This window comes from Schistocerca americana, chromosome 5 (assembly GCF_021461395.2).
Source record: "Schistocerca americana isolate TAMUIC-IGC-003095 chromosome 5, iqSchAmer2.1, whole genome shotgun sequence".
In the NCBI taxonomy this organism is placed as follows: domain Eukaryota; kingdom Metazoa; phylum Arthropoda; class Insecta; order Orthoptera; family Acrididae; genus Schistocerca; species Schistocerca americana.
Window position 1 is genome coordinate 633340434 of NC_060123.1, and position 12673 is coordinate 633353106.

General features: G+C 41.3%; 1 protein-coding gene across 4 annotated transcripts in view; it reads left to right on the top strand.

The window, feature by feature from the left end:
• Positions 1-12673, top strand: part of LOC124615449 (hemicentin-1-like) — a 1163225-nt gene that overhangs the window by 695235 nt on the left and 455317 nt on the right. The window lies entirely within an intron of this gene.

Below are 12673 nucleotides of genomic sequence, written 5' to 3' on the forward strand. Positions count from 1 at the left end.
TTTGGTATTCTCGGCATACTATTGACACTATGTGCCGCGGGGCGGGTTTGACATGTGGTGTAAATGTTTGTTTAATCATTTATCATGGGCGTACTGTTCACTACAAAAGTTCCACCTACCTCAGTACGGCATCAGATCACGAGCCCACTTCTCTGCATACGTAGATACTGTTCAGACGGCGTTAAAAGCAGCGTTGGAGAAACACACCGTTAATACTTATGTTTGCAAAGTCCGCGTAAACTCTGGCGGCAAGCTATCGTGTATTATCTTATAACACAATTTTAGGGTGGAGGGCAGTTGCTTCACCTCTTTAGAAAAATGACAAAATTCTGCATCGTGTTCTTTTATATCTTTCGATTCAAAATTAAACTCTTGCCATCAGCCCGAATTTAATTAATGGATAACATTACTGTCCTCAGCTCACAGTTCATGCAACCAAGTACACACGCAAGGCAGTCGGATATCTACTTAAGTCCAGCCCGAATTGATACGACATTACTCTGCTACAACATACGAGTTTCACATTCGGTCCTTTTTCATTGGATGTCTAATAAAGACATTGCTCGCCAAATATTCCATAGACGAATATGAAACATGCCACGCGGAATTTTACAAAGCCGAAAGTTCACATGCGGTTCTCTCTCCAACAAAACAATCCAAAAACTTTCCAACTTAACAAAACTCTCCGTAAATGCAACTAGTATTAAGGCCACACAATCTGGAAGCGAGAAGCCAACTATTTCTTCATTTTACACATAATAAAGACGGAAGAGTTCAACATGAGCTGCACGTCCGATACTTGACTAGCGACTCCCTGCCGTTCCTTCCAGGGCCTATAGCTACTTGCAATGCGCGGAAAATGCTTAACTCTGATTGTTTGTTCAAAATGAAGAGCCAATCAAAACAATCCTTCGAGTTGTTTTTCGCGCAAAAACTGTCTTACGCCAATCAACACTTAAAGATGCATTTACGTCACTTCACTATGCAAGTATTAATGAAATGTTCAAAAATCCAAACGAAAAGAAAACTAATCTTGACGCAACTTTAGAAAACTATTACTCTCCAAGTGGCTATTCTGGCTGCCTTTATACAAAAGCAAGTACCTTCGGACATACGTCGTCAGCACGGTGGGGAAATTACATTTTTCATTGCAACTTGCTTGGTTAACACATTCCCATGACATAGCTACGTAATGTTGAACATGAGATAATATTGATTTTTTTCGTATGTCCCGCATACCCACGCTCACTCATTCTCATTTACTCACACAACAACACATTAAATAAATACTGATCTTTTCTGAATTTTATATTGCGAAAATGAAAAATAGTTGACGTTTTAATTATAAAAATTCAAACAAATTGACCTAAAATTTTGTGAACTTCAGTAATGATTCCAAACGATACTAAAACACAAACTTTTATGAATCATAACTGACTTTAGTCTTGCAAGTGTCGGTTTGGGGCGTTTTAGGTAATTTTTTCTAACTCTGAAAGTATGCCAGCTAGAAAGCTGAAAGCCGGCCGAAGTGGCCGTGCGGTTAAAGGCGCTGCAGTCTGGAACCGCAAGACCGCTACGGTCGCAGGTTCGAATCCTGCCTCGGGCATGGCTGTTTGTGATGTCCTTAGGTTAGTTAGGTTTAACTAGTTCTAAGTTCTAGGGGACTAATGACCTCAGCAGTTGAGTCCCATAGTGCTCAGAGCCATTTGAACCATTTAGAAAGCTGAAAATATTTACACAATCTTCTTTTTAATAACAAAGGTCAACATATTGACTTTTAACTAAATTGAATAATATTTAATATAGTTTATTTAGATTATTAGGGGCTTGAACATTCTGTCACTCTAATTGACACAGGTACCGCCTCCCATGGCTAGGCTAGCGACAGGTGCGAATGAGTCACGCTAAGATACAAGCAGCTGTTTCTATCACCGCCAACTGATCCAAAGCTACGATCCGTACTGCAAAGTAGCTTACTGCAATAAAATGCTATTGCATATTGACTCGCGACGTTACATCTAGATCTCAGAATACTGAGTCCCCTAACGATTTCCTAAATGGAATGTCTCATGCTTCTAGCTACAACTACCATTATATGTTCAAAGTCTGTTAATACCCGTTGTTCGCACATAGCCAAATTGGACAACATTTCCCATGAATCACACTAGTACAAATGACGGTTCCCCTAGTGCACTATCCCTTTACACGTTGTCGACGCGTTACTACCGCCATCTGCATATGTGAATCTCGCAGTCACTTGGCTCTTGTCAATTCAGTGTAGACTTTAGGTGTTCTACATTGCTCAGCAAAACTGGAGGGCAAGATAAATAAACGTATCATATTAACTACTGAGTGCAAATGAATGGAAGTGGGGGAGCATGTTGCCAGTCGTTCACGGGAAGTTAGACGTCACGTTGCTTGAGGTTAGCGTGAGTATATCGCCAGATTGGTCTGGCCCATCAACACGATGCAGTTGAAGGAACGGGTAGAGGGAATGTGAATCAGTCAGCGAGCTCTCACGGTGCACTGAGGTGTTGTTCTCCGCTACTGCATGGGCCGGAGACTGCATCTGGATGACGTAAAAGAGGAAGAATCACTGGCAACCTGGAAGAAAAAAGAACTGTGACAAGTGTAGCCCAGGAATTTGCTATTGCTTACAGCATTCTTTCTCGTGCGTGGGGAGCGTTCTGAACCACAAACCCTTCTATCTGAAGGAGATGTCGACCACCGTGAACTACAGCAGCTGGAGGCTCACTTCAAACAGCGTCTATAATTGCAACCACATTTAGCAGGACAGTAAGAAACTCAGTCTTACGCTCCACACCGCTACAGCGACTGCATGGATGTGGCGTTGTTCCCAGACTACAAACACGATATGACATGTTGACACCCGTACCTCGGCGAACCCGTTTGCGATGGTGCTAAGAGGATAGGGACTGAACCAACGAGAAGAGACTTCGCGAGCACTTCTCGGGTGGGAGCAGATTGAGTCTGAGTGGTTATTCTGAACAACCTACTCTGGTATGGCCAGAGGTTGGAATACTCCGTGCACACAGCAGCATTATGGAACATGATTGTTATCGTGGTCCACGTATCATGGTGTGGTGGGTTTGGGGGGGGGGGGGGGGGGGCGTGATGTTGCATGAGTACAAATGGTTCAAATGGCTCTGAGCACTATGGGACTTAACATCTGAGGTCATCAGTCCCCTAGAACTTAGAACTACTTAAACCTAACCTAAGGACATCACACACATTCACACATTATTAATTTAATATAAAATTGACGTTTTTTAAAATGAAAATACGTGAATTTTCATTTAGAATTTGGAATTATGGGAGACAGAAAGTACCGGTCCTGTGTAACTTGGGTCGATGCCGCCGTGAGCCAAGTCAGCTAGGACCGGTACTTTTTATCTACTACAGTGAACCTGCTAAAAAGTCGTGTTAGCCTGTTTGTCTTCGAATACGCCAGTCTGCGAAAGAACAAGTCAAATTTTCGTGAGGTTTTCGCAGATAACTTGAGCATAGCTTGTAGGCTATAGTTCATCAAATTCAGATTACTGAAAAAAATATATATCGTCATTTAAAGTTTTTTCTAAAACTTTCTTGTGTTTGCTGTCTCAACACCCTAATCTCCAAAACTATTTTTATAGGGTTTTCACTGTTAACTTCCACGCACCTACGGGCACCTTTAAGGCTAAATTCAGTCGAAATTGGATCACGAAGAGAAAGGTATTCACACATATTATAAAAATGTAAGTACATGTGTTCTACATCCTCTCTGCAATTACTGAACCGATTTCATACAACTTGGTTCACATATCACTTAGTGTCTGGAAAGAATCACTGTGCGGGGAGGTACCAAATACCTACGAAAGGGGGAAGGGTGGTTGTGAAAAGAAATGTAAATCAGTAAATCACGACGTCGAACACCAAATTTTACTCACACAGTATTTAAGAGGTATAGTACTTAGCGTCTCCAAAAACCTTTTCACTTATTTTCATAATTTTACGAAAATTTTTCTCGGTAACACCTCCCACACCCATAATGATGAAATGAACAAGTTTATCGCTTACATTTTTGCTCTCCGTTTTCATATTAGCCTTAACGTTTTAATTTAGTACTTCTTTGATGCTAAATGTATTCGGCACAAAGTTCAGGATATATGATGTCAAAAACACTGAGATGTCTGAAAAATTTCCCATTGATGCATGACATATAAATTTATTATTAATATCCCGATGAACCTATTTCGATGAAATTTGTTAAGGAAACGTAAGGAAGAACATAGGCTACTTTAGAAAGTGTGTGGTACCAAGTATTGATTTCAACAATATTACGCCAGTTCGGAAAATATATTTACTCTTTGAAAAAGCTATTAAGTCTTTAACTTTTAAACTTTATCAAATTTGTGTATATGCTTTTGTTTTTTACATGAGCTACGTGATAGATTGAAATTAATAAATACAATGCTTATACAATCTTCACTGAGTTCAACCGACACCTCCATACCGCTATTGCATTTCATAACGTGCACTTTGTATAATATGTATAATATATAGCTACTATGCTCACTATTAAGTATTTCAGAACGAGAGTGACTTGCAACAAACTTTAAGCATAATTTCAAGCCTCGCTTACACCCCCCACCCCCCAAATTTTGAAAGTAAAAATAGTTTATCTCTAGCATTTTCGCTGTTCATCGAGTAAAAGGCAGCATCAAACATGACGTTTTAATTTGTTGTTTATTTACCACTGACTGTATTCACCACACATTTTATAGAGTGCTCACATGTAGAACTGAATATACGTACAAAACTGTGTCACTGCACGGCACAAATTACAGACATTACAGGAGATATGACGTCATAAACACTGAGATGTGTGAAAAACTGCCGCATAGTGCATGACGTCTGAATTTATTACTTCTTTACCAACTCCACTCCAACACATCTGGCAGTGAGTATCCACATATGCTGCCGAATGTGCCTATAAAATTATTTCACTGTACGGCACACAGAGAGGGAAATGGAGAGAGAGAGGGGTGAGTAGCAAATGGGCAGTGTGTGCGGCAGAGAGCTGGGTAGAGAGACGGTGAAGGAAGAGACTAACTAACAGAATTGAAATAAATACACATCCGGCAATTCCGGGTACTGAGCTAGTACGTAATACAAATGTCTGGATCCATGCAGTTATATCGATGACATCGTCGAAATACACATTTCCTCTCGAAATGGCCAAAACGTGCAAACATCAGAGCACCCCCTTTGCGTCAGTTTTATGCAGAATGTATACTCGGGACGAAATGTCGTTGCATACATTTTTTGTAATTTTAGCGTGCAAAGAATCGCGCTGTGGTGACTGAATACGCGAATTTCAGTCCAGTCTGAGTAATCTGATACGTGTTCGTTACTCTCTCCATTCCATTCGACAGGTCTGTAATCAACCGCAACAGGCAGTCATAACGGATTTGCCGTCACATTCCATTCAGGGTGAGCTCGGAAGCTGGTCCACTGTGCTGGTTTTTCATTTTTTTTTCTTTTTGTGTAAAAATATTGTCATAAGCTGTAACACTGGAATTTTGAGAAATTGGCGTATGTAGTCCCTTGTTTTGGATGATTACTAATTTCCTCGTGTGCATCCCATAACCTTTCCAGATATTGTAGGTTGTTCGTAAGTTTACATATGTACATTCTGTTGATCGGACGAACCATGTCCCTTGCTATCTCCCATAGCGCGAGAAATTTTGGTTGCTCAACACGATGTTCGATTATGTTAAACGATATACTTTTCCACATGCAGCCGACGCCTTTAACTGGATGGAGTAAAGCTTGCAATTGATCGCTATTGCTCGATTTACCACTTTGTAACAAGTCGATCTGTCGCATTCTGGTATTATTTCCAATGCTAAATTTTCCATGTGGCTATTTTAGGAAATTTTGCTTTTTTAGGGGTCTGTTGATATGAAACTTTTAGTGAGATAATGATTTCGTACGAAGTTTAATGCGCGTAGGATACTGGCAGTATTAAGGGGCGCTAGCTCTGATGTGTGGTTTTTGAAACGGCTCAGCACTGAGCGAATGTGGTTCCTTTTCTGTTACACGCTTACTTCTACTTGCGTGAAAGTACGATAATCCCAATCTTCTTCTTCTTAACGCCGTCACGTTGGAGCGGGGTCTGCTGTCTGGATCACTGCACGACATTTCTTACGGTCTAACGCTTCCTGTGAATTTAGGCTTCTTGATCTTACATCTGCGTTTATAGTGTCCAGTCTCCGTAATTTAGGTATTCCACGTCGATTCTGTCCTTCGACAGCGAGATGATAGGCCGAACTAGTTACTAAAGCAAATGGTACCCGTATGATGTATCCGTACCAAAGAAGTCTCTATTCTTGCATCTTTCCATTGACAGGAGCCAGTCCAGCTAGTTATAGGATCGTTGTATTGTTGATGTGCCTAATGACCTCAGTTCCACATTTCCATGACTTGTAGTGGACGTTCCACACTTGTAGGTGTGAGATAAACTTCGGTATCAGATACTGCAACTGGCCTCAACTTGTGCGGAATGTCTTTGAGCTTAGGAGCGTAGAAGTCTCCTTATCACAAAGAATACCAGTGTACGTTTCAGTCGTCACTCTGTAGTCGAGAACCTAGATATTGGAATGAGTTTGCCTTGGTAACAGGAGCTAATTTAATTTGTATAGTTTCAGGAGATGGAACCATTTCGAGGTACTCTGTCTTGTGGATGTTTAAACATATGCTAAATATTTGTAGACGGTCATATCATATGTGGAATCAAGTTTCAAGATCATCCCTGATATCTGCCGCAAGCAACACATCATCAGCGTACAGCATTCTCCACGGTTCACACGTCAGTAAGTCGCGCGTAATGGTATCTGTTACTGTAAGAAAGAGCACTGGAGGCAGAGCTGAGTCTCGAAGAACGTCGACTGTCACTGGAAAGCTATCAGTCAGTTCCGCAGAGCATCGCACCCGGCTGATGGTAGTATTGTACAGCATTTTTATCTAAAACTTCTTGGCAGATTAAAACTATATGCCAGACCGAGACTCGAACTCGGGACCGTTGCCTTCCGAAGACAAGTGCTTTGCCATCTGAGCAACCCAAGCACGAGTCATGGCCCGTCCTCACAGCCTTACCTCCACCAGTACCTCGTCTCCTACCTTCCGAACTTCACAGAAGCTATGCTGCGAACGTGGAAAACTAGCAACCCTGGAAACATCCCCCAGGCTGTGGCTAAGCAATGTCTCCGCAGTATCCTTTCTTCCAGTGGTGCTAGTTCTGCAGGTTCGCAGGAGAGCTTCTGTGAAGTTTGGAAGGTAGGAGACGAGGTACTGGCGGAATTAAGGCTGTGAGTACGGGGCCTGAGTCGTGATGAGTAGCTCAGGTGGTAGAGCACTTGCCCGAGAAAGGGAATGGTCCCGAGTTCGAGTCTCGGTCCGTCACACAGTTTTAATCTGCCAGGAAGTTTCATATCAACTCACAATCCGCTGCAGAGTGAAAACCTCATGCTGGAAACATTTTTATATAGTTGATGTACGCTTCAGGAACCTGATGATCACGAAGAGCATACCAAACCACCTAATGTGCCTTCTCGAGATCAAGAAAGGCAAGATGCAATAACTACATTTTATATGAAATTCTCGATGAGCTGTCACGCAGCAAAAATTACGTCTATCGTTCCATATCCTTTCAAATATCCACAATATATTTATTGAGAGCTGCACTGTGTTCCGCAGCCTGTCACCGAGAATACTTTCGAATAGCTGCATAATGTGGGGGGAGTACCCAGATTGGGCGATAGTTGGTGCTTTCATTGGGGTCAGCCTTTCCCTTAAAAATAGGTACTGGAATGACCAATCGGTGGGTTTATGCCCGCAATGAATGATGGAGTTGAAGAATTCTGCCCTCTAGATGGTCCCTTTATCGTTAAGCCCCCAATTTTCCAAATCTCTGCTGGAAGTTCGTCTCGTCCTGGAGCCTTTCAATTTTTCTTCTTATGAATGGCAGCTTGGGCCTCTTATTTTTCCATGAACTGAACTGGCCTAGTCGTGATATCGCCTTTCGGTATACGTGGATCAGGGAATTCAGCATTCGATATCTCACTGAAATACTCTCGCCAGTGTCCCACAGTAATATTGCTGTCGTGGAGCCACTGATCATTCTTATCCTTGACGCACCTGTAGTGTTCTATACCGTGACCTGCTCTACACCGCGTTCGGGTCAGTAGGTAGATGAATTTATCCCCTTCATTAACTGTTAGCTAGTTATATAAATGTTGCTGGTGATTTACTTTAGCCTCTGTAACTGCTTGTTTCGCCTCCTCCTTGGTGGAAGAAGGTTTGTCTCATTCTGGTAGCTTGTAACTGTTCGAAAGCTGCATTTACACATGCACTTTTTCCTCTACTTATTCTCTCCACAAAAACGTCTATTTATCAATTTTGAATGTAGGTGGCTGCGTTACACCGAGACCGGCTTGAGCCGTTGTGTAGGTGGCGATAGATGTACGCACTTAAGAAATTCTGTCTTTCCCGTCTGCTTTTCTGGTTACCATGACATTGAAAATTGTACATGATACACCTAGGCTCATACTTTACACGATACCAAAAGTTCAAGATTGCTTATATAATGTATTAAATCTTACAACTGAAAAAAATGGATCTTAGACCCAAGCCTGGGGTAAACATCCTATTGTTGTTGGCCAAATTCCGCAAAAACTGAATTTATTGTACTTATAACAGAGTAAACAACAATTACAGTATTTGTCAGATATTGCCATTATTAACCTGTCTAACGTTTTACTACATCAAAATCATCACCGTCATCAAATTCATCATCATCATTGTCTCGATCATAGTGACCGTATTAAACACTAGACATCGCACTAATATATCATTAATTTAAATACAAAACATTTTAATAAAAGGACACAAAACACAATGTGTTATTATTGTTTGGCATTTTCTTTCCACACTTCTCTGCCGTTTTCCTGACACAGTCCTGTATTCCAGATCAGTCTTCATTATAGTCTCGATGAGGCGGAAAATTATATTTAGATTGCAAAGTTTCCAAGTAGCTGAAAAAAAGTTCCATTTGTGCTTTACTGAACCAGATCATAGCACCGATACTGATTTCTCCGGTTGTCCCAAACTTAAATTATGAATAGCGTTGAATGAGCGAGGTCAGACTTCCGCGGACACTTGCGTTTCTCCACTAAACGGTTTGCTTACGCCATTACTTTTGGGAAACTGCTACGCTACATATTTGAAGAGTTTCAACGTAAGGCCATTGAACAGAGCATCCAAATTCTTACAATGCTCCGCCAATTCGGTTATCACCGTCACAGAAAACACTCTCTTGACGGGTCACAACGACGCCACTCCATAGCGTGCTTTAAGTCATTCATGTAATGTGCATTCATTACATGCACGCCTTTTTGCTGCATTTCTAAGGGAAGTTTCATTTTGTATTACTTCTTGGCATCCTATAATGTTTTAGGAGAAAACGGCATACAGAACGTTCTTCCTTCAGAGCTTCTGTAACCTGAAGTTGAACCAGTGTTATTAACACTGAATCAGTCGAAGTGAAATGGTGAACTATAAATTAACGACCGTGAAATATGTTAAATAAACCTGTTGTTGTTGTTTTGGTCTTTAGTCCAGAGACTGGTTTGATGCAGCTCTCCATGCTACCCTATACTGTGCAAGCTTCTTCATCTCCCAGTACCTACTGCAACCTACATCCTTCTGACTCTGTTTAGTGTATTCTTCTCTTGGTCTCCCTCTACGATTTTTACCCTCCACGCTGCCCTCCAATACTAAATTGGTGATCCCTTGATGCCTCAGAATATGCCTTCCAACTGATCCCTTCTTGTAATCAAATTGTGCCACAAATTTCTCTTCTCCCCAATTCTGTTCAATATCTCCTCATTAGTTATATGATCTAACCATCTAATCTTCAGCATTCTTCTGTAGCACCACATTTCGAAAGCTTCTATTCTCTTCTTGTCTAAACTATTTATCGTCCACGTTTCACTTCCATACATGGCTACACTCCATACAAATACTTTTAAGAACGACTTCCTGACACCTAAATCTATACTCGTTGTTAACAAATTTCTCCTCTTCTGAAACACTTCCTTACCATTGACAGTCTACATTTTATATCATCTCTACTTCGACCAACATCAGTTATTTTGCTCCCCAAATAGCAAAACTCCTTTACTACTTTAAGTGTCTCATTTCCTAGTCTAATTCCCTTAGCATCACCCGACTCAATTCGACTACATTCCATTATCCTCGTTTTGCTTTTGTTGATGTTCATCTTATATCCTCCCTTCAAGACGCTGTCCATTGCGTTCAGCTGCTCTTCCAGGTACTTTGCTGTCTCTGACAGAATTACAATGTCATCAGCGAACCTCATAGTTTTATTTCTTCTCCATGGATTTTAATTCCTCCTCCGAATGTTTCTTTTCTTTCCTTTACTGCTTGCTCAATGTACATATTGAATAACATCGGAGATCGGCTACAACCCTGTCTCACTCCCTTCCCAACCACTGCTTCCCTTTCATGCCCCTCGGCTCTTATAACTGCCATCTGGTTTCTGTACAAATTATAAATAGCCTTTCGCTCCCTGTATCTTACCCCTGCTACCTTCAGAATTTGAAAGCGAGTATTCCAGTCAACATTGTCAAAAGCTTTCTCTAAGTCTACAAATGCTAGAAACGTAGGTTTGCCTTTCTTAATCTATTTTCTAAGATAAGTCGTAGAGTCAGTATTGCCTCACGTGTTCCAACATTTCTACGGATTCCATACTGATCGTCCCCTTGGTCAGCTTTTACCAGTTTTTCCATTCGTCTGTAAAGAATTCGTGTTAGTATTTTGCAGCTGTGGCTTATTAAACTGATAGTTCGGTAATTTTCACATCTGTCAACCCCTGCTTCCTTTGGGAATGGAATTATTATATTCTTCCTGAAGTTCGAGGGTATTTCGTCTGTCTCATACATTTTGCTCATCAGATGGTATAGTTCTGTCAAGGCTGGCTATTCCAAGGTTACCAATAGTTCAAATGGTATGTTGTCTATCCCGTTGCCTTGTTTCGACTTAGGTCTTCCAGTACCCTGCCAAATTCTTCACGTAGTATCATATCTCCCATTTCATCTTGACCTACGTCCTCTTCCATTTCCATAACATTGCCCTCAAGAACATCGCCCTTTAATAGACACTCTGTATACTCCTTCCACCATTCTGCTTTCCCTTCATTGCTTAGAACTGCTTTTCCATCTGAGCTCTTGATATTCATGGTTCTCTTTTCTCCAAAGGTCTCTTTAATTTTCCTGTACGCAGTATTTATCTTACCTCTATATCCTTACATTTGTCCTCTAGACATCCCTGCTTAGCCATTTTGCACTTCCTGTCGATTTCATTTTTGAGACGTTTATATTCCTTTTTGCCTGCTTCATTTACTGCATTTTAATATTTTCTCCTTTGATCAAAGCTACGTGTTCAATATTCAAACCAAAGAAAGAAAAGTAAACGTTTTGGGGCAAAGGGACACATGTGGACATATGCACCAGATAGTTCGCAGGACCTTTGTCCTGCAGCGCTGGTTTCTGCACTTGTGATATCAGCTAGTGTATAAGGCATCTGGTTTAACCAACAACTAAGCTCACATCGTGAGCCGTATAATGAACGTACACAGGAGGTGCTCGTAATTCTTTGGGATTTTGGTATAGAAAGATAGCCCTCAGTTAGTTGGTAAATACTTAGATAAAAAAGGTTCTAAAAGACTAATCTCACATCTGGAAAGCTTCAGAGCACAAACCACTAACACAGCACATCTGACTCTTCCGTCATAAAAGCTGTCAACTGAAGACTCAGAACTATCGGACTACACTCACAAGTAGGGAAAACACGAGATTTGGATCGTTTCCCCGTGTGCACCTTTGTTCCTGCGTACCTTACTAGTTACAAAGTTGATAAACACTGACCAAGTGTGACCAATATGAGCAGAGCGATCGCGATAGGACACAATCTTTGGTGCCAATCCACTCTCAGTTGAGCTGAGACTGCAGGTATACAGAGAAGTCTAAACGATTTCAGTCCTCTGTGTGAACTAGTACGAGGATCACCCCAAAAGAGATGCACACTATTTTTTTTAAATCCATCTTTTATCCTAAATGTTTGAAAATTTACAGTGTGTAGATACATCCATCAGGAACAATATTTTCATTTCTCCACATGATTTCCATCCCTCTTAACTGCCTTGCGCCATCTTGGAAACAGCACCTGTATACCCACACGGTAAAATTCTGGACCTACCTGTTGGAGCCACTGTCACAAGGGAGTCATGATCTTCAAACCTTGTTTCACGAAGAGAGTCTTTCAGTTTGCCAAACAGATGATAGTCACGTGGAGCCAGTTCGGGACTGTAAGGCGGGTGTTTCAGTGTTGTCCATCCGAGTTTTGTGATCGCTTCCATGGTTTTTTGACTGACATGTGGCCGTGCATTGTCGTGCAACAGCAAAACATTCTGCGTTTGGCGATGTGGTCGAACGCGACTCAGTCGAGCTTGACGTTTCTTCAGTGTCGTCACATATGCATCAGAATTTATGGTGGTTCCACTTGGCATGAAGTCCACAAGCAAGAGTCCTTC